Raw genomic sequence first — 23,510 nt, 5'->3', positions numbered from 1 at the left:
TTGAGTCTATTCATGACGTTTTGTGGTCCGCATTTTGTGGAAGTACTCACACGTGCACGCGTTAAAGTTAAACACAGAGCCCTGTCGGGGATCCAAACACAGCTTAAAGATAACACACAACGGAAATCGACTTTTTACAGTCAGGTCATGTCCTGCATTAGGGCTGTGGCAGCAAGTTTGTGAGATTTGGAACAGGATAATAAATACAGGCAACGCTGAAAACACAGTTTCACACACACACACACACACACACACACACAACACACACACACACACACACACACACACACACACACACACACACACACACACACACACACACACACCCCTCCCCCCACTGGTGCCTGCATCAACACATCTCATGGTTGATTCACCAGTCACTGAGCTGACAACTAGTGCAGGTGGAACTCTTGTCGCTCACACCCCAGACACACTACATGCTCATGAGCAACCGAGGCTCGAACCCCTGGAGGACTGGGCATGGAGGACCGGGGACAGCGGGTTCAACTCCCTGCCCCTGGATTAGCGGCTGTGACACAGGCAGCTATGTTAAGAATCAGAGCCGCTGTAGAGAGGGGATGCCAGCTGGCTGGAGACGACCCTGTGCGGGGCGTGGGGTTGTCTTGCACACACTGGCACATTTAAGATGGAAACATCAATGTCTTTTTTCCTTTTTTTCCAGTCCTCCCTGGAAGTTCCTTTCTTTTGTGAGCGTGCCGCCACTTTTGGTTGACACACGAGAAGCGAGACGCACTTCACCCGACGAGGAATACGGCGAAGGTTTGATGTGCACGGAACCACCAGCAAGCTTCCAATTATAGGGTGTTTCTCCTAATAGTATCCCCGGATAGTAAATAGGCCTGGAGTTCATCAAGTCCATTTGCATCCATTCCAGTCAGTCTGCCCGTCCAGTCATTCATTGAATCCCCCGGCCTGTGTCCTTGTGTGCGTGTGTGAGTGTGCGTGTGCATGTGTGTTTGTGTGTGTCGAGGCCGGTCGTGACGACATGTGACAGGCCCATCCCGTTGCCATGGAAACGGCTCCAGACATAGGCTGCCTGCAGTAATTAGCAGCCTGCTCCTAACAGGCTATTTTCACTATTCCTCCTGAGACCAAAAAATGTTTGTTTCCTGTACCCGTACCCCCCCCCCCCCCCCCCCCCCCCCCCCCCCCCTCCCCCCCCCAACAGACACACACACACACACACACACACACACACACACACACACAAGCACACACACACACACTCCTGATCGCCTCAGATCTCTACTGCTCTGTTGTTTCTTTCCCTGACCCTCTGCAGCCCAGATGTCCCCTGCACCTCATAACCCCCCCCCCCCCCCCCCCCCCCCCGCCCGCCCTCCCCCGCCTCCCACACACAGTCACTGCTCCTAGCCCGGGGTGACAGATCTGCTCCACAGCCACTAGATCTCATTACAGACTCTGAGGACGGGGCTAGAATCAATACGCCTCGCTGATGGTACTCCTCCCCCCCCCCCCCCCCCCCCCCCCCTGTCCTCTCCTCTTCAGACCCATAGCTCAGTCCTCCCTTCAAGCCCCTTCAAGCCCCCTGTACACACACACACACACACACACACACACACACACACACAGGTTATCTCTCTCTCAAACCCTCAAGCAACACACACACACACGCACGCACGCACGCACGCACGCACGCACGCACGCACGCACGCACGCACGCACGCACGCACGCACGCACGCACGCACGCACGCACACACACACACTCTCTCTCTCTCTAGCTTATTCTCTATCTCCAACCCTCCAGCCCTACACACACACACACAGCATCATATCACACACACACCATTGCAGACAAAAACAACAACATTAACTATACAAGGCAGGCGGCCGCTGCAGGCCAAGCCCCCCCCCACACACACACACACACACACACACACACTAACACACACACACACACACACAGGCCGGGCGGCTCTGCTGAGTGGACAGTTTGATGACAGCGCCGGGGTGATGGAGAGAGGCAGGCTGAGAGCATCCATCTAGCGAACGAGACGCCTGCATCACCAGCATCATCATCTTCCTTCACAGCAGCACACACCCCCTCACCCCTTCAAAATATATCAGTAAGCCGCATTCAAGCACCCACTGCCGACCCCCAAAACACACCCGCACACATTTAATTTGTAACCATATGTTAGCTCGCTGCCGTCAGCCTGTTGGTACCCAGAGAGCGATTGGCTGAGAAAATGTAAACAGCGCCTGTCTCAGCTAGCTGAAGTAAAGGCTACATCACATACCGTGGATGGGCTCCACCAATCAGGCCTTCCATAGCCCACTGGCATATGAACATGAAAGAGTGTGACCAACTGCTTCCTGGGTTCAAAGCTGTTCTCCGGAACACAAATCCAACGAGGAACCGGCAGAGGGAACGTCAACACGAGAGCAGGGAGACGAGGGGAGGGGAAACTAAAACCAATATGTATAGTCGCCGTGTGGGAACAGCGCAAACCGCCGCAAACCAAAAAACAACGTCATCCCAGCTTCTCATGCAGGGTGCATACGGCGATTTGCTGCATGTCGCATGGCACGTCGGCACCAAAGACTGTAAAACACCATGGCAGACTGACGCATCATGGCAACCACACAGCCCGCTTAAACCGCAGAACACATACAAATTACATTCAACACCACCCCACCTAAAGGTACACCCACAAACACACACGTTTCTCCCAAGGCTCCCCCACACACACACACACACACGGTTCGGTGGTCTGACATCTTTAACTGGGCGCTCATAACGGCAGTTTTATGGATTGCAGTTGTCCTTAGATAAATACCTCTCTCCGTCTGGGTCATTTAATCAGCGGGGCTGAGCGATGGCCCAGTCATGACTAAGGTGTTTTTAAGCCTTCGCTTTCTGCCTCAATGGCCTATTATCTCCTCATATTAGCTAAGAGAGAGACCGAGAGAGGGAGAGGGGGCAGGAGACGGAGAAGGAGGGCGGGGGGTGGGGGAGAGAGAGAGAGAGAGAGAGAGAGAGAGAGAGAGAGAGAGAGAGAGAGAGAGAGAGAGAGGGCGGGGGGGGGAGAGAGGGAGAGAGAGAGGGCGGGGGGGGGGAGAGGGAGAGAGAGAGATAGACAGAGAGGGAGGGATAGGGAGAGAGAGTGGGAGAAAAAAAACTGAGAAGGGGGGGAAACGGAAAGATGGAGAAAAAAAAAAGAGAAACCAGGGGTCACTCAGTTTAGTCACTTCTCTGTCCTCAGTTGACACATTGAGGATGTTTATTAACCGGCTGATTATCATGGATCGTCTCCTTCCACATCCTCTCCTCCTAAGCCCTCACCCCACTCCCTCACCCCCCCCCCCCCCAGCTCTCCCCTCCTGCTTGTGTAACTCACTACAGCGATGGGGGAAAAACAAGCATGAACAAACAAGCATCATAATCCTATAAGAAGTTCGCCCGGGTCTATCCGGGTCCACACACACACGCACACACGCACACGCACACACACACGCACACACACACACACACACACACGCACACACACACACACACACGCACACACTCAGAGATACACACACACACACACACACAGGTGGACTGGGTGTTGCGGACAATGGGTGGGTTTGAGCTAAGGCAAACAGACATTCGCCCCCCCCCCCCCCCCCCCCCCCCCCAGAATTTTTTCAAACCCCTGGACTCAACAGCTGTGGGACCGCCCAAAAGCCCATGAAACAGGTGGAGGCACACCGGTGGGGCGGGACGGGGACGGGGGGGTGGGGGGTGATGCAGCCGGGCCGGGCTGAACGAGGAGAGCAGCAGGCAGGCAGTAGGTACAGTGAGGAAGGCCCGGCCGGCACTGCAGGCTGCAGTGCAGACACGAGCTGCCCTGTTTCATATTCACAGCATCGCACGGAGTGGAGCGCAGCTAGGGCGCACACACGCACACACACACACACACAAGCATAGATGCACACACACACACACACACACACACACACACACACACACACACACACACACACACACACACACACACACACACACACACACACACACACAAAAGCAGCTGGTGGTTAGATAGAGCAAGGCGGCTGGAGTGGCTGTCAGATGAAAAAATACAAATAAACGATATTGGTATTGTATCCATGATTGGAGCCTTTATGTATAGCTGTGTGTACAGCCCTTGCCTGTATCACCAAGACCCCAGCAGGCTTTTTTTTATAGATTAAACATTCACATCACGGCAGAGGTAAGAGAGCGGGATTGACAGTACTGCTAGAGTAACTACTGATCAATATACAATCGATGGTCAAATGTACTCTTAACCTTCGCTACATCGTGGCCGTTGGGGTCCCTAAATGTTTATGGGACCCCAATGACAAAATAATCTACATTGTTTTGCCTAAAAATCGCAGCGTGCATGTGGGAGTGTGTTTGGACGACGGCTGGTTTTAGCAGCCTCACCTGTCCAGGTGAGGCTGCTTAAACCAGCCGTTGTCCACACACACTCCCAAAGTGCATTTTCATTTCGTTATATTCACAATGTATGCAGGAAAAACGACAATCAAGCAATGTTATTATCGGACGTCCGACACGCCTCAAAGAAACAAAGAACTTAAAAAATATAAATTTCTCAAAAGTACAACAGACTTGACCGTTGTGTCCTCCTCATATCGTAAACCAAACGTATAAATAATGAGTTCTTCCAGCTGAGGACTACCGTTGAGACTCCACGCTCGAACCTTATCAGGCCTCCGCCGACGGCTCGGGGTCTGTGGAATGCAGGCGGGAACATGGCGTGACGTGTCGGAGAACGCCGCTGACTTTAAAGAGCCCCTTCCTCGCATTGTTGGACAGGACTCCCAGTGCTTTGTCCCCGGACCCCTCCCCTCTTATCGAAAGGATATGTTCCTCCGAAGGTTGTGTTTAACGACCGACAAACGTCCCTCCTCCACCACCCCCACCACCACCACCACCACCACCACCACTCACCCGCCCGCCCGTCACACCCCAGCCTAGCACAGGGAGGTTGGGCGAGGGGTGTCGGGTGAGGAGGGAGAAAGGAGGGAGAAAGGAGGGAAACCCTCCATCAGGTCGAGAAGAAACAGACCTGTCACAGGGCTAAGGCGTAGAACATACCACGCATCCCAATATCTCAATGTGGTCCTTTTTCATTTTTTCCCACACACACTCACACACACACTCTCACACATAAACACACACACATATACACACACGCACGCAGTTAGGGCACAAAGATCACATGTTACAGAAACGTGTGCAGCTGCTTGTTTAGGAGATGTTGTTTTGGGTCAAACAAACAATCCACTTCCCGAACTCGTGAACCCTTAAACTACACAATCCTTTGGCTTTGTCTTGAGAAGATTTACAGTCCACTTACAATAATAACTGTAAACAATGAATCATAACTAGTATATAGTGTTTGTGAGAATACTGTGGCGATATTCATCTACAAATAAGCGTAAAGCATCAAAATGCCCCAAGTCCCCCAACGTTTTTTGCTACTATTCATTTAAATAAAACTCAAAATCCACAAAACTCTCTGCAGCCTGAATGTAACATCATTCAGAACTGTCTTTCCATCAGTCGAGAGGACAGCCAATGAAAACAGCCCTGAAAACCGGCCAGGGGTCTCCTGGGCCGCTATGCAAGGGCTGGAGACTGGAGAGCATTAGTCATTAGCAAAACAGTGTGAACTCAGTGGCGTAGGGTACCAGGAGAGTCCATTGTAGCTTCACTGAGCTATCTGAAATCTAAAAACAAATCACACAACTGGGAAAAGCAGCGATCAACTTTTGCTTCAATTTGCTCCTCTTTCTCCATCATCCATCTCGCTGACCTCCCAGGCTCTTGTCCCCTCACTGGATGTGTGCAGAGAGGGAGGGGAGAGGGGGGGGGCTGTGTGAAGGTCACTGGGAGTTCATCAGAGTTGGAGAGACTCATGAGTCACAAATACAGCCGAAGCTATAGCAGGCTCAGCGCTGGTGGTTCTGGAGATCAAAGCCTTAGGGGATGCTTCGCTTACCAATGAGAGGAGATATGTCTACAGAGAAGAATTACAATTTATTTAAGACCATTTTGTGCTCATCATGATCAGAAAAAACGTGCAATGCAGTAATGGGTAGGGGATTTCAGTTGACGCAGATCCATCATTCCATCCAGAGCAAACGATCACGTAACCTCACATTTAAGAGCGACAGGATTTGGCAAATCTAAAGTGTGAAGAAGCTGCCGGTCTTTAAAGTCTCAGGTCCAGAACAGTGGGTTCCCGGGGACGAGAGGTGCCGGCGCGACGCGTGCTCCCCGGAAGAACGCATCGTGCTGCCCCTGCTCTGCCCCAGAGCTCAGGGAGCTCCCCCCACGCCGGCGCCACACAGTGGATGAGCGGCACGCTGGCCTGGGCTCACAGTCCCGTTCAACCCAGAGGCCACACAGAGAGCACTGCACCAAAACGCCTCACTTCGCTCATTTGAAAGCATTTCACTGACTGAAAGAAGTGAGCCACTTCTTCCCGGGGCTGGACCACATAGACACACAGAGGTTCACACACAGAAAAGTCTGTGGAGTGAAAAGCCCCGAGACATGAATGAAAGTGTTATGAAAAAAGGGACACTCTTGCGTTTAGGGGATGGGTCTGGGTTCAAACGGTTGTGGATTCAAATAGTTCTAGGTGGAATCCAAATGTGCGGCAGCCTTAGATCCTTGAACAACATGGGTGTCATTAATAATGTAACGTAAAATCGAAAATTGTACAAGACAAAGCACACACAAAAAAAACACAACAACAAAGAAAGTCAAATAGTAGAATTGTGATTGGACGATGTCACAGCCAATCCAGCGAAGAGGCTGTCGTGTGTCTGAGATTACTGATGAACGGCGTTGGATGGCTCGCTGTCAGCCGGCATGTCCGCCCCTCAAAGACGTCCCCCGTTATCATGCTAATATGGACGTTGCCACTCAAAAGGCCCACCTAATTATAATGGTTGGTTGCAAAAGGCTAAAGATTTGCCTGTCAGCCACACGCACGCACGCACGCACGCACGCACGCACGCACGCACACACACACACACACACACACACACACACACACACACACACACACACACACACACACACACACACACACACACACACACACACACACACACACACACACACACACGGCTAACAGTGTGTGTCCCCTCGCTCCCCATCCCTTTGTCTCTCTCTCTGTTCGGTCTAGCCTAAAGCTGCCGCATCCGAGACACGTTATTCTCCGCATTCGAGAAATCAGTTCCGACAAAAACAAGTCCCACAACACTCCCGCCCTGGCTTCCGTGAGCACTTGGACGCTGATACTCCTTTCACAGCTTCGTTGTTAAACAAGGAGAACACTGGGAGTGAGCTGATTGGCTTGGCAGCCGCGCACTTCACCAAAGTCCACTCGCGCTTACAAACATGTTGCACCGCTCACAAATTCTAAACTTTGTGTGAGCTGTCGGGATTCCATTCGGAAGAGTCAGAATATCGGCTATCAGTCGAGCACCTGACACTGGATCCCGGGTATCCCCTGTCCCCCAGCGAGAGGTCATACCATGCTGCTAAGCCTTGTTGTGAACGCTCGGCGTATTGAATGTTCAGTCACTTGTTTTTTGCACCGCCGCTGCCACTGCTGCTGCTGCTGTGTGACCTGGCGGGGGCCTTTTGATAAACAAACAACACCAGAAAAAGGTCAAAGTTCACAGCGTTACAGGAGGGCAGAGGAGGAGGGCTCCACTACGACTCGTCCTGCGAGGTTTCTGCGACCGCCCCTGACCGCCGGTCTCGACCGGTGAAAGCTACCGTGGTCTGGAGCCGTAAATGACGAGACCTAAAGTGAGACAGGGCTGCCTGGTCGCCTTGACATGAAGGTCTGGTAATAGCGGAGACGAAAGGAAAACTCAAGATTTAATACAAAAAATACAAAAGTGGAGCATCAATACAAACGTCCCTACACATGCACACGCATTTTCAAAGCATACGTGCGCGTGTGAAGAGGGACGTTTGTGGCGCGCCCGGGGGCCCTGAACAAAAGACCAGCAAGGAACGTGCAGCACTCTTACCCTCACAAAAACAACGCGTAAGCCCGCGTTTGGGAGGGAAATGAGAGTGCCACGGGGATGGGGGGTGGGTAGGGGGGAGCTTGAGGAGGCCCCGTTCCCCTCTAGGGTGCAGGTGACATCCACAGAGGCCCCTCTGACTGGTGGTCGGTACACAAAGAGAAAAGCCCCTCATTGAAACGCAGCAGTCTGGGGTAAACAGCAGGACAGACAGATGGACGGGAGGGGGACATGTGCAAAGACAGACAGCGGGAGAGATTAAACATGTTTTGCTCGTACCAGTCGGGACGGAGCGTAAAGCCTGAATATGTGTTTGTCTAAACCTCATACACCAAACGGCAAAATATGTTCATATATATCAAAATAAAAAATAAACGGTTGGTTTTCAGTTGCATATTGATTTGGCTGGAGTAGTTACACTAGTATTAGTATATGCTTCTTTCGTAGAATCTACAACAATCTTGAGAACACTCAACAAATTATTCAATTTTTAAGCTAAACAATTAATTATTTTTACTTTGTTACTGCATTCCATTCTTATTATTGCATTGTTTGAAAGTAACAATTGAATAAGCCTGTATTGGGCATGCATGTGCAATTTAAACGTCTTAGCTGGGCCAAGAGAGGATTTACACAAAATAACTGGTTTGAGGACCTGTTCTATACTCTGATAGGAGTACCTGTACTATAGTATGTGCGCATACATGTTCCATAATCAGATGGGAGGGGCTGTTCAATACCCTTAACAGCGTTAAGACCCTATATTCACCTCGGACACATGATTCTTATGAAAACAACACCCATCAAAGATGGACAGAGGTGCTTGTGTGTGTGTGTGTGTGTGTGTGTGTGTGTGTGTGTGTGTGTGTGTGTGTGTGTGTGTGTGTGTGTGTGTGTGTGTGTGTGTGTGTGTGTGTGTGCTCGGGAGAGTGTGAGTTTAATACAATTTAAGGAGGAAGAATAAGTGAAACAAATTGAATCAGGGTGGAATGGAGGCTGTGGATGTTGAGGAGCAAACATTAACAGGCGGTTGAATGGAAACGGAGGAGAGACTCAGGAGTGAATCAGGTTCCTGGCTCGTACCCTTGAGTCTGTGATGCACGCGTATCACAAGCACACCCACACTTCTTCAGGGTCTGGTCTTCAAAGGGCTGAATCAAAGAAATACATGATCGAATATAGCTTTTAATGCGTGTCAGAAATTGAAGAATCTAACTTGCCTACTTGATTTCTATCATCTTTTCTATAAAACAAGTATGCCCTCAAAGTCACAGCTTTCATCTCAATTTCAGCAGAAGACAATATCGCTCTAATATGCCCGATAATACAAAATAATCGTTCATTGCTAGAACCCAATAACCATATCAAACTTCATATTGTTCCAGTTAGAGAAAATAAAACGCAATAGTTTCACAATAATAATTAATACAAAAAATGCTTCAAAAAAATGTCCAATGTTGTCTAAAGATGAAATGGAACATTGTACAAAGAACATCCACGGCCGTCGGTTTGGTTGTTGGCTAGACCGACAATTGTCAAAGAAGATAAACATTGACGTGTTTGCTTGTTTCATTGGAGATGTTGGGAAACTCCATATATGTTCAAGTGTGGGTGGGTTGTATAAAAAAAAAAAATCGAATGCATCCAGCACTCCCAGTGGTGTTTGTACTGTTATACAAATACAACGGCTCATAAAGAGGGCTGCAAACTCAGCCCCTCTGGAGACAAAAAGCCCTTCTCGTATGCATATGATCTTGAACTTGGAAGGGTTTGGTGCTTACACTAGTATTTCAGAAATCCTGTTGCTACCACATCGGGATCCTCATAAACTAAAACCAAATGTGTTCCACTTCAAAACAGATTCAGAATAGAACCATATAAAAAAAAGGAAATGATTATCCAACAATTCCTTCAGTTCGAGAAACAGGGTGCTTAATTAATGAGCAACCAGAAGACACCAATGAAACAATAATAACAACAAACATTGTTTGTGTTTCAACATCAAACTTTGAGCCATGACTAACAACCAAACCTGGCCAATATGAACCGAGGACAGGTAAGGTTCCAGGGAGATAAGTCCACACAGCCAATCAACTGCGAGAGCAGAGGACGAGCTCTCACTGGGACGACGTCTCTCGCATACTCTGGAGATGTTCCGATACCACTTTTTCCTTAACGATACAGATTCCGGCCGATACCGAGAATATACCGATATTCAGCGTCTAGCATTGTAACTACTAATAGTACTTGTTTTTATTGAAGGGTTCTCATACGATGACGGCAATGTACATTTTCGACAGTACACTTATTGTCTACAATTAATTTTCATCGATTTAGATTTATAATCTATGATTATAATAATACATCTGTATTAATTTAGTTAAGCATCCAGCCATCCATGTTTTTCCCGACAGTAGCTCGAACGCATATAGGTCACCGATGACGCGTTTCCCCTTCCGACTGTCCATCTCCGACCATTAACGATTGAGAATAGCACCGCCGGTGTTTGAAGTGTTCTACGCCTATGTAGTCAATTAGCCAGTCAAGTGATGGTACTCGCCGATACCGCATTTTAGGCAGTATCGTGCTGGCGTCGACGCTTGCATCGGTATCTTTACAACTCTAGTGGACTCTGTGTATCTCTTTTCTTGGTCCGTAGGAGTGCTAGCCTGCCTGTTTATCAGTGACTCCGGTACTGATGAGCGGGAGCCACCGGAGCATCTGTCTCCGCTTACCCGCATTGCCTACAGTATGGCGGCGCGGCGCGCTAGTCTGCTCTATAGCCGCGATGCTACGCTACACTATAGTGCAAACTGGGAAGTGAGTGCAGCGTCCAAGCTGTTCCCCCTCCCACACACGTAGCCCTGCTCACAGCTCAGCGGCACGTTGTAGAGGTGTCAGACGCTAGGACACACACACACACACACACACACACGCACACACACACACACACACACACACACTCAGAGGAGACGATGGTATAAATGGCCGGGCATGCGCACCGATTTGATAAAACATTCATTCATTCATAGGCCCGTTCGGCCGATCTAGATTTCAGCGCCTTCACATTCGTCATGCAGTGGGGGCCTATATAAGGAAGTGTCTGAGGGACATGACATTCGGTGTCAATGAAGATGCCGGGCCGCTCGTTATAAATAACCCCCTACCAGTTCGTCACCGCTGGCCACGGGGACAGGGGGAAGCCGTTCCATCTGTAATCCAGACGGATCCGCTGATCGACCCCGGCGCCTTACATGCATTCCTGCAGTGTTTTCATTTTTGTCATTGATACGTACGCCATCAGATATGACTCTGACTCCATTTGTGTATGTATAAACACATACACAACAGACAACCACAGTCAGACACACACACGTAGCATGTTTATATACATACCAATGCCGTCGCCATTAGTGAAAGTCGTTCCCGATGGTCAATGTACCATGGTTTCACACATGATCAACACCCCGTGCAAGTTTATACCGGTTTGTTCATGTGTGTGTGTATCATGTACACAGAGACACGGATCTGAGTTTCGCATATGACGGATCATGCCTTAGGCTGTCATTCCGACAGGCCGAATAGAGACCAGGGCCTCTATTTAGCTGTGGCCCCAGTGTAGTCACAGGGGGCCGGGGCTACTAACGCAGCAACGTTGCTGCCGCGGCACGCTAACTATTAGCAGGGACGGATGTCACTGAGCCTGGTGGGACATGCACAAACGGTCCCACACTCACACGTGCACATGCCCCGCGTGGCTATCTCATCGGCTATATTAGGAACAGGCCTGGAGGCGGTATTCATATCGCTTACGATACAGGCTGCCAAAGGGTCCCAGTGAGAGACAGGTGGCTCTCTATGGAAAGGTCTCACTGCCTCCCGCCTGGGTCCATGAGGCCCTTAAAGTTATCCTGTGATGTAACTGAATGGCATGTGGCGGTTCAGGGGAACAGGATTTGGGCAGGGGAGCAGTTTGGCAGGACAGGACACTTGCAGTCCGTCACGGAGGCGTCGGCTCTGTCGAACAGGCAGATTAGACGGCGCATAGCTACAGAATTTGACTGTTTTCAATTTGATCAGCGGGAGGGGGACAATTATGAAAATGTGAGGAGTGAGATCAAGTTAGAAAATGCAAAGCTGGTTTTGACTTTCACCGCCCCCGATGTGTAACAAAAGTGTGTTCTTTTATTTACATGAAGTGACTCACAAAATGCAAACATAAGCTTTCTGTTTGCGTTATTACTCACAAAGGAATATAAAGCACTGTTTCCCTGGGCTTCACTCGCTCTGTTCAAACGGCTGGAGGAGCTACACCTCAACGGGGCAAAGTTGGACTCTTATTGACACGGCCCATATTTAGACACATGCCTACTGTACACACACACACACACACACACACACACACACAATACAACCGTCTAATAGTCAAGAAAATCTGGAGGATAAACAGTCAGAAAAGCCTGCCCCTCATATATACACAACAGTTGAAACCTGAGCTTTTGCTCATACCACATGCACACAGACCATCGACAAAAAAAAAGAGAAATCCAAAGACCTTCACCCAATCACACGGAGGGGAACTGTGGTGTGCACCAATCAAAGGCACGCATACAGTGTGTGCCTGTGATGGCAGCCATCTTTAGTAGCGGGAGCCAGGGCTGACAAGTTTGGTCTATCATTTTGAGGCCCAGAAATTCCTGCATGTCTGCATACCACAGCATACAGGGGGAAAGGAAAGAGGAGGAGGAGGAGGAGGAGGAGGAGGAGGAGGAGGAGGATGAGGAGGAGGAGGAGGAGGAGGTAGTGGTGGTGGTGCAGCAACAGACCAAGCAGACCAATAAAAGAAGAAGGGAAGAATGTTACCATGAAGAACAATAAGATAAGTGAGCACGACGGAGAGAGAGAGAGAGAGAGAGAGAGAGAGAGAGAGAGAGAGAGAGAGAGAACGACACAAGAGATAGAGAAGGGAAGGAGAAAAAGGGCGAGAGCAGGAGAGAATTGAAAGGAGAGCGAGAGGGAGAGACAAAGCGAGAAAGGGAGAGAGAGCAGTCTTCATTTGGGCAGTTTCTGGGGGACTTCTAGTGAAACGTGTACGGCCGGCCAGATAAGCTTCCCAGAAGCGGCGTTAGCAGGAATGATAACCCCTCAACAAGCTCCACAGCAAACAGTGAGCGCTGCCCTGTTGCCAGGAGATGGTGGAGGAGATAATGGCCGCTTTCCAAACACGGACAACAAGTCTTGAAATGTGTGTTTTCCACTTTTTGGAGAACGACACTAAAAATAAACGTGTTGAATGAAAGATGCTCTTGAAAGACCAAAGATATGGTTGTGAACGTCTGAATGCAGGCGGTGCATTAATGCTTTATTTGAAAAGAAACGTTAAGTAGGAATGAATGCGGAGGAAATGAGAATATAAATAACCATGAAACCAATATTCTCCCGTCCTTGATTTAATAAAATTTGATCAATGAATGAATAAAAAAGAAAGACAACACAAAGAAGGAAGTGCATTTGCATACTGCATCGGCATGAGTCAATGAGACCGTTATTGATTTTAGGGTTGCCACGAATCAAACCACAATGGGTGTGGCTCATGTAGCTACACAAGTATTAATCATTGTGTGTATATAGGTGTGTAAGAATACTAGTAGGAATTATAAGCCCATTTAATATTTTATAACATAAAATGTTGACACTGCATTGTTAGTGGGTTGGGTGTGTGCGCTTAAACAAAAGTGTTTTTTTGCTTTTGGTGTAGGATTTAAAAACAACACAATGCACTGCAACTTTGGATTTTTATCATGGATTTGGTTTATGTTTAGACACTTTAGATGAATTAAACCGAAGAAATGCCGTAGAACATTCAGAAGAATATGCTACAGGGAAGAGACAAAGACGTTGGAACAAATGTGTTGGCTACAGTTTAAAAGTGACGTTTCACAGGAGCTCGAAGTAGAGATACAGCCGCCAGAAGAGATAGATAAACGCTACACGACAGCCGTCAAACCACAGAAGTTCCCCGTCCGCCCTTCCTCAGTTCCCCGTTCCCAGAGATATTGCTCCACTAAACACGTCACCCAAAAAGGACACGTCCCGACCTTTGACCTCAGCCGGTGAAACCAGGGGTCACATTCTCCCAATATCTCCCCCTCCTCCCCCCAAATCAGGCAGCACGGTGCCGCTGACATCACCACGTACAACCGCCAGTGCGGGAGGTGTGTGTGTGTACGGGGGGGGGGGGGGGGGGGGGGGGCATTGAAGCCCTGCTACCGAGAACTACGTTCTTATGTTCCTTCGCAGATACCCAACACGTCCGACCAGCTCCCAGGAACGACACGGTAGCCGCCCGCCCCAGCCCCGGGGTGAAAGAATGGGGAAATGTTTCGGAGAAGAGAAAGAGGTGGGGAGAACCGAGTATATGTGTGTTCAGTGGAGAGAAGGAGAGGAGAGAGGAGAGAGGAGAGAGGAGAGAGGAGAGAGAGGGGGAGAGAGGAGACAGAGACGGAGAAAGAGAGATTCTGGGTGGAATGATTTTTTTAGAATGGCAGGAAATGAAGGAAGGTTATAGAAAAGCAAGAGGGAAGAAAATGAATTCTCAGTAGGGGAGACAAGGCTAGGTTGAAGGTAGGGGCTGGGGGGGACGGTGGTTTAAGAGATGTGTGGTGGATTCGGTTACTGAAATTTGACACCAAGCTGAGTATTTCCGGTAGTAAAGCCACTTTTCTGATGTGGATTTCAGAGGAGGTGGATTTCCATTTCTATGCAGGTCCGTTTCATTACATGCAAACGGATGCATTCTGCGTTAGGAGGTGGGGTACACTCGCTTCTGTTGGCGCTGTGTGTGTGTCGGTAAGTCAAGGCAATCCGGGGGGGGGGGGGGCGATGAAACATTTCAAAAGACGACTAAAACTGTTGTCTATTATCGAACAAATGTGATTGTAAAGGCAAGTGGTATGGGGATTTCTGTCATTTTTTCTTTCCCTGCATTTTGGCAGCATTCTGCGTGACATTCCTGAACCTGAGGTAAACAAGATTGCTGGAATAGATGACGCGTGACGACAGAGTTGTTATTGCTGGTGTCTACAACGCTATGGTTACGCTCCATCATAACCTAGCATGTGCCCTGATATTAAAAGTGTAACCTGACGATAAACACTGGAGGATGGATCAATGTCAAAGTACAATCACGACACGGCATGTCACGTGATGTCACGTGACCCTTTCATACACTTTCAGTCACTCGATTTCAAACCACCGTTTGAACTGGAGCATTATCAAACTCGACACTCGTCCCAGTAAAGCACAGCTTTCCGGGCATCCACCCCTATTTTTTCCCCAGTCCACAGAATTGACGCAGCGGATTGCTATGGCGAGAGCAAACAAAAGAATCGGGCTTAAAAAGAACGTATGACTGAGTTTGAACATGTAGGCGTGTGCCTATTGGTGGAATATGTGACGTTTGCGTGGGTACACATAACGCTTACTACATCGTGACTGGTGTCACATGATGGCAAAACAGTGGAGCGCGTGCCTCCACTGTGCTTACCCATCAATACTGGCCGGCGCGTGTGCAGGATGACGCGGGCAGGGGCCGGTTTGCGGTCATCTGAACAACCGAAAACAATCCCCTCTCCCCGGGGATGGAGTGAGACACAAAACACCCAAACACAGGCATCTGCGCACACACGCAGTTGCACACACCTATACACACACCCATGTGCGCGCACACACGCATGTGCACACGTACACACACACACACACAAACACACACACACACACACACACAGACTGCCCTCATTGCTTCAGTCTTCCCCATTGTCTCCAAAGTGAACCGACCGTCTTGTCGTTGTAAGCTATCCCAGGGCACACTGACCCGGATGCATTATGAATCGGTTTGTCTATTTTCAGACACTCACTTCCTCTAAGCATTTAGTGAAAAAGAAAATCGCCTCTAAGCGATGGATTTAAAATCCTCAGTGGGGTGTCAAAATACTAAATTGCGCTCAGGCGTCTATGGGTTTGAGGGATAATTGCGGCATCTCCGTTTCAAAGAGCCTCGAGCCAAACAGGCTACTCCGGGCGGCGCACGATCCATCCTCACAGACCCTGCCGCTCCCTCGGTCACTAAGCCCTGCGTCAGGAAGTGCTTCATACAACAGCAGGAAGTAATGAGGAAGTCCTCCGGCTGACCGTTTGGCCTGCAACAACAGCTCGCCCGCCAACATCCCTTCCTGTGAATTTCACATTACCGCTACGCACGGGCACACACGCACACACGCACACACACACACACACACACACACACACACACACACACACAGGCATGTGCACACACACACACGCACAACTGAGACTCTACAACCAGGGGGGGTCTAACTGATGCAACACATCGGCTTCCCCTTCATATTTGCAAAGGGTTGTTTATCTGATCTATTCGCAGTAAAAACACCGCAAAAAAACACGAGAACCATCGGCTCCAGCCTCCATCCCCCTCCTGCTCACTAGCAAACAGAATAAAAAACACAGCCTACTACTACTACTACTACTACTACTACTACTACCGTAACCACACCCACACACACTAGCAGGCACACGCACACACTGAGAGCAGCAGATGAAGTGGCCCGGCTCTGCATCACTTTCCTTGATAGCCCTCATCCTCTGCTGCCTAAAGGCTACTCCAGTCTGTGCAACCAGCTACCGCTGTGTGTGTGTGTGTGTGTGTGTGTGTGTGTGTGTGTGTGTGTGTGTGTGTGTGTGTGTGTGTGTGTGTGTGTGTGTGTGTGTGTGTGTGTGTGTGTGTGTGTGTGTGTGTGTCACACACGGTCCTTAACTTGAGCTTGTCCTTATTGCGTGTGTCCATATGTGCTGCTTGTGTGTGTGTGTGTGTGTGTGTGTGTGTGTGTGTGTGTGTGTGTGTGTGTGTGTGTGTGTGTGTGTGTGTGTGTGTGTGTTGTGTGGTTATGATCCCTTGTGTGCGTGCGTGCCTCCGCCACAAGCGTTGATGTGCATGTGTGTGTGCACTGCAGAGAAGAATGGGAGCACCGGTCCATTGATGAGCTGTGGCTGAGAACGGACCCCCGGGGGGCTCCGCTAGCACCGTGGCTAACGCAGCACTCACTGGATGAACGGGAGGAGTGCACGTGCACAGAGTCACCCGGCGTCCACTGGCACACGGACACGCGCACCCAGTGCTCATCCACAACTCACCCAACACCAGCAGCGTACGACCAGACACAAATTAACACATGTGCACGCACGCGCACACACACACACACACACACACACACAAAAGCAGATGTGTGCACGCACACACGCACGCACATGTGCTCACGCACACACGCACACACTGCACACACACACACACTGCACACACACACACACGCATTCACACGCACTCACATGTAGGCCCACACGCACTCACCCACACACACACACACAGCCTGAAATGATGCCAGGTTATCAAAGTTAATTTGAATTCTCCGACGAGGATGCAGCCTGGCAGGGAGAGAGACACCAGAGTAATTACCACGGCACCGCGTGCATCCCTCAACTCTCCCTTTCTTAGTCTACCTCCTCGTTCCTTTACAAGTACATCCCTCCTCCTCCTCTCAGATGGCCTCACTCCTTTTCTCTCTCTCCATTACCCATGCACTCCCCCCACCAAATCTCATAAGATATTCATGGTAATTCAAACACAGCCACGGGTGTGTGTGCTGTATGTGTGTGTGTGTGTGTGTGTGCATTTGTGCGTGCGTGTGCATGCGTGCGTGTGTGTGTGTGTGTGTGTGTGTGTGTGTGTGTGTGTGTGTGTGTGTGTGTGTGTGTGTGTGTGTGTGTGTGTGTGTGTGTGTGTGTGTGTGTGTGTGTGTGTGTGTGAAGTGAGTAGGTGAGTGGGCGAGCGAGACAGGGGGGGGGAAGCGAGTGAGCGAGTCGAGCCACCAGGGGGAATGCCTTAGCCATCACAAATGGACAGCATCAAAGGAGGAGCACGTTTCCACGGCGATCAAAGGGAGACGGGTCGAGAACGGGTCCCAGCGCCTTGATCTTGGAGGCCAGTTCAGCGGGCCCATCCCTTAACCAGTGTAAGCCCACTGTATGAAAATATACAAATTATTCCAATTCTTCCTGATCAGATAGAAACTCTAAAGATCCTCTCCATAAGCAACGGGGGATGTGTTCTGTCGCGTGATCACCGCGACAACGCCGTAGAGTAATCGCACCAGGGCCCCTCCCAGGTCCTCATACCCGTAGCTTGACCCTCCATGAAATGCTTTTGAGGATGCCAATCAACGCACGATTGCAAACCAACGCACCCACGCACGCACACAAACACACACACGCACCGGCGCGTGCAGGCACACACACGCGATGGTAAACTGTACATGTTTACCACAGTGTGGCTACATAAATGCTGCATAGCGCTTTAGTGTATTACAACATCTGGGCGATGCAGTCAACGCAATACCCCAGGGCCGGGGGCCACTCTAAGGAATAGATTGACCAGGGAAAACCGCTCTGACAGCGAGCTAAGATAGGCTGCCGTACTGGCAAGAGAAGCCTCTATGACCAAGTTCAAATTAACCAGAAAGCTATCCCCCCCCCGCCCCCCTGCCGCCGAGACAAATCAACACAACGGGGGAGAGAAGGTGGCAAGGTGAGAGATTCAGGAAAAATATTAGAAGACTAAGGCTCACATACACATACCTCTCACACGTACACACACACACACTACTCAGGAAAGAACATCTCTTCTCTTCCAGCAATACCTGAGGTGGAGATTTATGATTACGATGAGTACACGGCAGAAGACGCGATGGCACAGCTGCCTTGACAGTAAAGGCACCATTAGTAATGGTAATGGCGTTTTAATGATCCTTATCTCCACTGAGATATTCCGTTAATTGGGCTGATATATCCCAGCCGCCACAGCAATGCTACCCACAGTGTCTTTCTAAATTAAAGGTCACCTGTTTTCTGTTCTCATGGGATCTCCCTTTAGAAGAAAAAACTAAACGAAAAGTGTGTTGGCCTGCATGTGGGTGTGCGTGCGCGCGCGTGTGTGTGTGTGTGTGTGTTTGTGTGTGATCTTGGCACATGAAGAAATCATTTAGCAGCGAATTGCTAATTAGTCACCGCCTCAGGAAAACTCAGTAGGTCGTTTCTCGCGTAGAGGACCGGAGACTGGCTGGAAGAGCGGAGTCAGTGGGGAAATAAGGAGGACTAGCGAACAGTTTTACACGCGACGGGAGGGCTGGGCACCGCTTGTTTTTGTTTGGTTGCGTGTTCAGGTCAATCACATGCTCAATTGACTTCCTTTAACCTCTAAAAACTCTCTCTGTCTCTCCCTCCTCTCCCTCTCACCCCCCCCCCCCCCCCCCTCTCTGACTACTTACCTCTTTAGCTGGAATGTGTGTATGAGCGCGTTTGCGTGTGCGTGCGTGTGCATGCGCGTTTGTGTGCAAGTGTGTGCGCCTGTGTGTGTGCGTGTGTGTGTGTGTGTATGTGTGTGCGTGTGCCTGTGAGTGTGTGCCCTCGTGTGCCTGTGTGTGCGTGCTCATGGCTGTGTGCATGTTCGAGCATGTGTGTTTGTGTGCGTGAGTAGGTGTGTGAGTAGGTGTGCGTGTGCGTGTGCGTGTGCGTGTGTGCGTGTGCCTGTGTGTATAGTATTGTGTAAGCGTGATACTGGCTGGTGGAGCTGCTGGGAACAGAGTGTGCTATCATGCTTCAGCGGCAGATAGTGAGGCTGATCTGACCAGGAGGAGTATGACTGCGTTCTCCTCTGCTGTCTTCTTTTCCCTTCCCCTTTCTCGGACGCCGGACCCCCACCTCGGCCCCCCTCCCTCCCCCGAGACCACCACCATGTCATCCATCCGTCCGTCTTACACTTTACTTTTGGAGTTTTAGTTAATAAACTGAAAGTCCTTTGGAGTCAGTTTCATGCTGTACGCACGCACACACACACACACACACACACACACACACACAATCACCCACACAAATAATAAGTTGATGCCAAGGCACTCGCCAGTGTTCATAGAACACACACACCTACACCTACACACACACACACACACACACACAGACACACACACACACAGAAAGAGAGAGAGAGACACACACATGCACACACCACATGGTGTCCCTGCTAAAAGCCATGAACAGTGACTTGTTTTACTTTGGCGCGCTCTATCGCAGCACTTACTCACAGAAGGCCTTGGGAAACGCTCCAGTTATTCAAGGCAGAGGACTCACAGCGGTGTTGAAAGTGATTAGTGTTATAAGTGGTGTTTCTGTTCTGTCCTGCAGAAAGAGTCTCATTACGCCCTTTCATACACCGCGGAGGCTTGTGTTGTCAGAGGCTGCTCCGCTGCAGATCGGGTCAGTGTTGAAACAACGCGAACACGAGCGAAGCGGCATGCATTTGAAATGACCGTTGAGGCCGTGAAGGCCTCTCCAATGAATAGCTGTCCCTAAAGTGACCCTGCTCACATCTGGGCGGCATGTGGCTCTGGAGGTAGAGCGGGTTGGCTTGTAACCGGAAGGTGGCTAGTTCTAGAGTTGAGGCGTCCCTAAGCGAGACACCATGCCCTAACTGCTCCCGACGGGCTGGCTGTAGCCTTGCGTGGCTGTCGCCTTGCGTGGCTGTCGCCTTGCGTGGCTTTCGCCTTGCGTGGGTGTGTGAACGTTTGCATGAATGGGTGAATGGTTCGGCAATGCGGTAAAGCTCTTTGAGTGGCCACTGGTTAGAAAAGCGCTACACAAATGTAGTCCATTTACCTTTCTTCATTATTTTAATACATAGGGACGACTTAAAATCGTCATTGACCAGGAGTGATTCCAAATCCTCATGGTCGTCCGTCTTTCCGATGGTCTGAATCAACGCCGCCCCCGTGCCGGCACGTGGAGCTGTGCCTCCATGTATGAGTCGTTGCGTGTTTGATTTTGTGATACCCAGAGGCAGTCAGACTCAAGCAGGACTCACTGTACTTTGCTCCCCAGCCATCCTCATGGCAGAGCCAGCAAGCCAGCCTAATACTCAATCAGGAGGCACAGTCGGTGACAGCTCGTCAAAGCCAAGAGAGAAACTTTAGCCTTCGTGCTACCAACGCACAGTTTGGCCGGCGCAACCCTCCTGTGATAGACGCACTCAAACAGAAATGTACACGGACACACATTCATGTACAGACACTCATCACGATGCATGGGGTGACGCGCGCACGCACGCTCAAAAAAACACACACACACACACACACACACACACACACACACACACACACACACACACACACACACACACACACACACACACACACACACACACACACACACACACACACACACACACACACCTCTCTGGGGTCTTTCACTACCAATGACGATTCTGCGATCTGCGCAATCTTGGCTCTTACCTCGGGCAAAGAGACCCCTGTAAAAGCCAAGCCGAGTTTCCACTCAAACATAAACTCAAACGAACCATCTGCTGTCCTCCTCCTGCTGGAGGAGGCCTTTAAAAGAGGCCATGTGTGGCCTCTTTTAAAACTCACAATATTTCCCGTCTTACCCCATGTTGTTTTTGTTTTGCAGGTGAATGTTTTCCAAAAGGGACAATAGTTTCATTTTCATTTCCTCTGATATAAACCAGATTTTCTTTATTATTTTCAGAAACGTTGGTTCAGACGAATAACTCACCGTTGATCTCACCAGCTACATTTCATTTAAACTCAGAGCTGCACAGAGTTGTATTCTGATGATTCTATACCAACAACTATAGTGAGTCAAGTTGTTTGTAAAGAGGGGGGAGAGAAACAAAGGAAAGGGAAAAAGTAAAGGGGAGACTGTTGGCATCTCTTCTGAGGACTATGTAAATAGATATTTACAGTGCACGCACACTCTCACAAACCCCCCCACCCCCCCCCCCCCCCATACACACACACACAAATACACAAACATGCGTGCACACCAACCTGGTCTCACAGGAATCCGTGAAATGCACGCCGATTTCCGTGATGTGGCCACGGAATTCGCTCCAATGCAAGTTAATGGCGCTGATGTTCCGTGGCTCACACACGGATCCCCGTTTCAACGAGCGACTCGACCACGGGGGCTTAACTCAAAACCCGGGGTGGTCTCACTGAAACACTTAAATTGTCCTTGTTGTGTCCACGGAAGCTGCTCCAATGCAAGTAAATGACAATGATATTCCCTGGCACACGCACAGATTCCCGTTTCAATATGTGTGTGCTCCCGTTTCAATCTGTGTGCGTGCCACATTTGACCACAGCGGGGGCTTAACTCAAAATCCGTGGTGGTCTGACGGAATCACTTAAATTGTCCGTGATGTGGCCACGGAATTTGCTCCAATGCAAGTTAATGACACTGTTATACCGTGGCTCACACACAGATATCGGCGTGTTTCCGTGATGTGGCCACAGATTTAGAGTTAAGCGTGCGACCGTAGTCATTTCACGGATTCCTGTGAGACCATGTTGGGCGCACACGCATGCACGCAGGGAGAGAGGCATTGCTCATTATCTAGAAATGACTGGTGCTTTGACACACAACACTTGACTGAACTCACGCATGTCACATGACATGCAGCAGCAGCTCGTCATAGCACCTCCTTGGCCTTTCCAAACCAGAGGACACACGCACGCGTACACAAACACACACACACACACACACACACACACACACACACACACACACACACACTAGAGCTGTCAACTCTCTGAATTTCATTCCTATTTATTTTCAATATTCTAATTACATCAACAATTTTAACTCTCCAATGTACCCTATTATATACCATAATATTTACTATGGACCTATGGACTTTATGTTTAACAGACACATAACAACCCTAATAGAAAGTTCTGAAAGTAGAGGAATATAGCTCTTAACATTTAGTGACCAAAACACTCAACTGAGCATAATCACAAAAAATAGTGAATAGTGACAAAAGATAATCCTCGGAATAAGGATAGAGAGTGAGTGATGCAAGTAAGAGAAAAAGCCAGAGAACGAGGCAGAGTGAGCAAGAGAGACGTTGGAGAGAGAGTTGGAGAGAGGTAGAGACAGAGAAAGAGTAGTAGAGATAGAGAGAGAGAGTGAGAGAGATAGAGGCATAGAGAGAGAAAGAGAGAAGTGAGAGCGTGAGAGAGGTAGAGAGCTAGAGAGCCAGAGATGTAGAGAGAGAGGGAGAAGCTGTAAATGCTCCCAAACCAGTCAGACACGGGGCCGGGCGGGAGCGGGAACAAAACAACCGGTAAAATAACAACACAAGCTGTAATCGCCTTCACAACAATAATAAGCGGACTCTGTCACAATGGACGCCTGTCTCGGTGCGCGGGACATGAAAAGGAAAATGTGACCGAGCGACCGACCCAGTAGCCGTTGGCGACGGCACAACACTGACCCA

General features: G+C 49.6%; 1 protein-coding gene across 1 annotated transcript in view; it reads right to left on the bottom strand.

Moving 5' to 3' along the window:
* Positions 1–23,510, bottom strand: part of insrb (insulin receptor b) — an 83,381-nt gene that overhangs the window by 36,163 nt on the left and 23,708 nt on the right. The gene's annotated exons all lie outside the window — the stretch shown is intronic.

The sequence above is a fragment of the Gadus morhua genome, chromosome 12, assembly GCF_902167405.1.
Source record: "Gadus morhua chromosome 12, gadMor3.0, whole genome shotgun sequence".
Taxonomy (NCBI): domain Eukaryota; kingdom Metazoa; phylum Chordata; class Actinopteri; order Gadiformes; family Gadidae; genus Gadus; species Gadus morhua.
This window is presented reverse-complemented; position numbering and strand designations above follow the sequence as displayed.